We start from the raw sequence: 6,236 nt of genomic DNA on the forward strand, positions 1-6,236 counted from the left end.
TTATTTCAAGAGGAGACTCCATGAAGTAGGGCATCAGACCAGGTATGTATCATTTTATACAACTGATAGTGTTTATAGATAGAATTTATATACATGGGCTATTTTTAAATGCTAGTGGGTTTGCTGTTTAAAACAACTTATGTCTAAAGAAAAGAATCCTTCAAATGAACCCCTGCTTATCCAGATGGCACCATTTTACAAGGTAGATTTATTTGTCCTTCACTGTGAAGGGTAGCCTATTAATCTGGAAAAGTTAATGCAGCTCCCTAAAGACTTCACAACATCATGAATGACTTAAGTTCTGGAAGTAACTAAGATTATTTTATGCATCATTTTAAGACACTCATGAAGATGGTACTTTATAACTTTTAATTACTACTATAAAAAATGATGCATGTGAATTTAATGTTTGTTTTTTTTACACCTAGTAAATTGGGCTAATTCAATGGAGGAAACAAAAAGGAGTTCATATGCATATAAAAATTATATATATGGTTATATGTAATATAATTACAGGAAATATGTAATTATATTAAATGTAATTTTATTATTATAACAGTTATATTGAATATAATTATATGTAACAATATAATGTATGTATACTTATATGTGCATATATAAATTTATATACATATACAAATTTATATTTCCTCCATTGGATCGACTATGTGCAATTTTATACGTTGCTTTTTTTTAAAAAAAATAGCTCTAAAAATATATCTTTAGCCAAAATAGAGGCTGCTGGATTATTTGTATGTCATATAGAAGTTCCAATGATTACCAAAGTTGACTCAATCCCAGTTGTATAGGGGAGTTCATCCGGTGCTGAGATTGTGTCCTGCAAGGCTCCTTGTCCATCCTTATTCATCATTATTGATCATGGAGAGCCATGTGGTCAGCTGAACATAGCTCAACACCACTTCTGGGAAAACATTTAAAAGGCATCACCCTGCTGATGAAAAGATGTCCTAAATATAAAGGTCCATGAAGGCAGATGGTCCACAGTTTTAGCTGCCATTTGGTTGAGGGTTCTGGATATTTTTTGTTCTAATTTTTTGCATCACACACCATTACATCATAAATCCTTAAAATAACTTTTTATTTTCAGGTAAGTAAAGACTCATACAAAGTTGTGAAACAAATGTACAGGGAGCCTCTGTATACTCTTTACACTATTTTCCCTAAAGCTAACATCTTGCTTAACTACAATACAATATAAAACCCAGGAAATTAACATTGGTACAATCCATGAAGCCTTTCAGATTTCACTAGTTTTATATGCACTCATTTGCACGTACCTGTTTGTATATAGTTCTATGTAATTTTATCACATGCAGATTTGAGGAACCACCACCACAATCAAAATACAAAGTCATTTCATCACTACAAGGCACTTGAGCTCTTTGTGGCCACACCCACCCCATCACCTTCAACCCTAACCTCTGGTAACCACTAATCTGTTTTTCATCTCTTGTTATTTCAAGAATATTATAGAAATAGGATCATACACTATTTGGCCTTTTGAAATTTTTTTTTCCACTCAGCATAATTGCCTCTAGATTCACCCAAGTTATGTATATCAATAGTTCATTTCTTTTTGTTGTGGAGTAAGGATGAGCCAGTTTGTTTACCTATTGAAGGATATTTGTTTTTTTTCTAATTTTTGGCAATCATGAGTAAAGCTGCTATGAACGTTTGTGCAGTTTTTTTTGCCTTAACATTTCTTAGAATTCTACTTAGGTTTATTTAGTGTTTTTGAGTATATCTCTTTGTATACTTTTCTTAGTAGTTGCTCTAGGTATTACAATATGCATATAATATCACAGTCTACTGGTATATGATGCTTTATCACTTTGAGTGAAGTATAAAAGTCTTATTTCCTTTTCGGACTCTTTACTATCTTCACTTTTAAAATGGAATTTTCCTGTTTGATTGCTATGTTGGATGACAGTACTACTATTGTTTCATTTAATTCTTCTTCATACAAAATAGATATCGGGTTCACTATGCTGGAAGAACAAAATGAATCCTTTTTAATATATACCACTGCCTGATACCCTCGATACCAAATGAATAAATTAAGCTGGACTCAATTTAAACTTCCGGGCAACAAAGACCATTGGAGGAAGCCACACAACTGTACTAACTTATTTAAACTTAAAGATGGGTAAGCCCCACTGCAGAAGCTATTGGTTCCATCTTTTTTCAATTTGTAGGATCCTCTTCTTCTTTTCTGTTATCCTTAGGACCAAACTTTAAGTGGTACCAGAACCCAGGTCTCCACATAGGACTTCAAGCAGAAGCAATTGGTAAAATTTAAACTGATCCTGTTATGCTCTCTGGCTAACTTCATTTTAATTAAAAAAAAAAAAAAGTTGAACATTTAAAGAATAATTGAAAGGACACCTAATATTAGCCTGTCTATGGCTCTCACTTGATTTGTCTCCTTCACACTAATTTATTTATTTTTCCTTCATACTAATTTAAATATGACCTTTGCAACTGTCAGCAATGCTTCCATTTTTTTAAAGTTTGTTTGTTTATTTATTTATTTATTTATTTATTTATGAGAGACAGAGTGTGTGTACCCACAAGTGGGGGAGGGGGACAGGGAAGGATGGATAGAGGGGGAGGGCGAGAAGAGGGAAAGAATCCCAAGCAAACTCTGAGCTGAGTACAGAGGCTGATGCTGGGCTCTATCTCAAGACCCTGAGATCATGATCTGAGCCAAAACCAAGAGTTGGTCACTTAACCGACTGAGCCATCCAAGTGCCCCTCCATTCATTTATTATTAACTTCTCAGTACATCCTCTAAATTTTTCTCTTTCTTTTTGAAGCCCCAATCTCTCTCTCAGACTATTTGTTTTCTAATGTACAGAGAAATTTGAAGGTAACTGGTTTAGGCTAACTCAGTGTCCCATGCTCTCCTTGAATCTTCCTTTGGTGTCAGAGAGAAAGCCTCTCTCATTTTCAATGCCAGCTCCACTGCTCATGCTCCTGATTGCAGCCTTTCAACTCCTTAGGATAATTCTGAGAACCCTAGGAATAGGATACTAGACATTTTTCTCTCTGACATCTTCAGACTTTTGCTCAGTAGTGGCCAGTTTTGTCTTCATATGTATGTAGATTCACTTTGTCATCTCCTTCAAAACATTGATCTTAAGTTTTCTGCTCCTGTTCCATTCCTTTCCTTCCTTTATCTGCCATATGCCTGAGGATCTTATAATTGTCCCTTTTTCCAAATACCACGTCCTTCAGCAATGTCTTGCAATTTGATTTCTCACATGCTCAGTACAAGGGTGCCAGGTGATTTTCTTCTAATAATATTCACCAGCATCTCCTCACTTCATTTTCCACAACATTTTGCTTCACTTAATACAACTGATGGGTTCATAAAACCCTTCCTCCTATGGTGGCCACGCACCTTCCATCCATGACTATGTGCATCCGTTAATAATCGTATTCAGACTTTTACTCTTCTTTTTTACTTTCTCAAAACTGTATATCTCCATGCCATCCAATATCACCAATTCTGATTCCCAAGTGAGTCAATCAACACTCTACCTGATAAGTTTCCAGCTTATTATCAAATTCATCATCCATTTATTTAAGATTCTTTGCCATAGTCATTCTCATCTCTATGACTTGACTAATGTAGCATAACCCATGTGGAATCCCTTCCCTGTGCCAATCTAAATCCAATGCAACCATCCTTCCTGCAAAGTCAGCTAAAGTCCCACCTCTTCCATTAGGCCTTTGCCAAGCAGTGCAATACACTAAAGTCCTTGGTCTAAAACCACATTAGGCTTGTGGTCTACTTGACAAAATTGTATTCCTAATTACTTCTCATTACCTCAAGTATGTAGGCCTTGTCAACTATCCCTCTGAAATCATGAACAATGAACATTGTGAACATACGTTTTCATTCTCTGATAGCCTAGCAATGTGTGCTGGGCATACAGAAGTTGCTTAAGGAACTTATTTAATAGCCTGATACTAAAAAAAAAATATTATTGAAACAGGTAATGATAGTGCTATCATGGCATTGATAACTTCACTTTGAGTAAAACTAGGATTTTTACTTATTTATTTTCAATTTTTAAAATTTGACACAGAGAGAGCTAGAGAGAGAGAGCACAAGCAAGGAGTGGCAGAGAGAAGGAGAAGCAAGCTTTCTGCTGGGCAGGGAACCCAATGCAGGGCTCAATCCTGGGACCCTAGGATCATGACCTGAGCTGAAGGCAGACATTTAACCAGCTGAGCCACCCAGGCACCCCAAAACTAGGATTTTTAATGGACTGCTTAGAAGGCTACCAGCAGTATGACATAGTGGTTAAGAGTATGAGCCCAGATGGCCTAGGTTTGAATCCTGCTTTTACCATCTACTGGCTAGGTGAGCTTGGGAAGGTTAATTAACATCTTTGTACCTTAATTTCTCTCTCTGAAAACAGTTGAACATAACAGTACGTACCTAATGGAGCATTATGAAGATAAAATGAATTTTGTCAGATACATAAAATAATTTCTGGCATGTAGAAATTGCTCCATGAATGTTAACTATTATTAAATGCTTATTATATGACATAGCATAACAGTACCTCAGAGGTAAAAGAACTCTCTCTTCATAAGTGAATGAGTTGAGGAATAAATGTAAAATGGTTACCTCATGGTCTTATGGTTAATTAGAGGCAAAATCAGAAACTAACTCTTCTGATTTCTGTAGAGTATTTGCTTTTCCTCTGAAAGGATTTTACATCTGAATGTAGAACTAAATTACTGAAGTTTAGAGTTGAAAGGGACCTTCAAGCATCTTTAATTCAACTTTCTCACAAATAATCATACTAAGTGATCACTAAGGCTTTTATCTTTGTTGACAGCACCATTTCACAGATTCTTAATCATCCAGACAAAAAGATCCTACTAGAACTTGCACCATGGCTTTCAAGTTAGGAAATACATGAGGGATAGAAATTGATGCCAAAATCAGGCCCCCTGACTTCACATGACTGTCACTAGATGAGGCCATTTTTAGTGTCCATCTTTTGAAAAATAATATTTCTTTTTCAGGGAAAACATTGTCTGGAATACTCATTAAAAAGCTGTGATTCAAGTCATCCCACACATGTGTGAATGTTTTGCAGATAATATGCTTCCTGGTAGGAATCTGAAATTATGATTTTGATGAACTCTGAACAACACACTTTAGCAGCCAGAAAAAGGCACAGGGGCCAACTACCCATACCAGGCATAATTCCTGAAGGTTTCAACTTTCTGTGTGGTTCTCTGGAACAACATTCAGCCTGGTTGTGCAATCAGCAGCACTGGGGTTTTAAAATTCAATCTAGCAAATACAGACTCTCGGGAGGAATTGCAAAAATAAAAGATTGGTATTAAATAGACACAAATAAACCTGTGTGTAAGGATTCTCATCAGATGCAATGGCATGCTATTTTCTGTCTCAATTCAGAAGTGTTAAGAGGAGAGATTTAATTTCTCTTTAATGCAAATGAAATTGTTATATGTAACAGCAGCAATAAGGGAGAAGGCTGAACTAACTACATTATGTGTCCACAAAAAATGTTCATCCGTTACCCACCCCTCCCCACCCTGCAAATAAGACTCAGGTAATCCATATTCTCTGTGTATGATTATTTTAAATATTTTATTTATTTGCATATGCACGAGAGAGCACGTGGGGAGGGGGAGGGAGAAGGACAAGCAGACTCTGCACTGAGTGCAGAGCCCAATGTGGGGCTCTCGATATGGGACTTGATCTCATGACCCTGAGATCATGACATGAGCCAAAACCAAGAGTTAGATGCTTTACTGACTGAGCCACACATGTGTCCCAAGCTGTATATGATTATTTTAAATGCCTGATTGCAGGTATACAGACTCCGAGCTTTATGGCTTAGGATTTTAACCCTCAAAACAGGGAGGTCTGATTTTTTTTACCTGAAAGTTGAATTACCTTCTTTACATTGAAGACTGAACAGAGAGCTTCCACTGCTCCTGGACAGGATGCATCATTCCTGGTTTGTGGTTCCATAATATTTTATTTGCACCTCTAACTTTATTCAGGATAATCTGATTTCTAAACTCCGGAGCATAGAGTTCATGTCTTACTTATCTCTGTCCTCTCAGAGCCTTACAGTGTTTTGGATACAGTAGCTGCTCAATGAAGGTCTTAACATTTGGTTTCAATGGCACATATATTAATTTCCCATTTATAAAGT

Source organism: Canis lupus, chromosome 3, assembly GCF_011100685.1.
Source record: "Canis lupus familiaris isolate Mischka breed German Shepherd chromosome 3, alternate assembly UU_Cfam_GSD_1.0, whole genome shotgun sequence".
In the NCBI taxonomy this organism is placed as follows: Eukaryota; Metazoa; Chordata; class Mammalia; order Carnivora; family Canidae; genus Canis; species Canis lupus.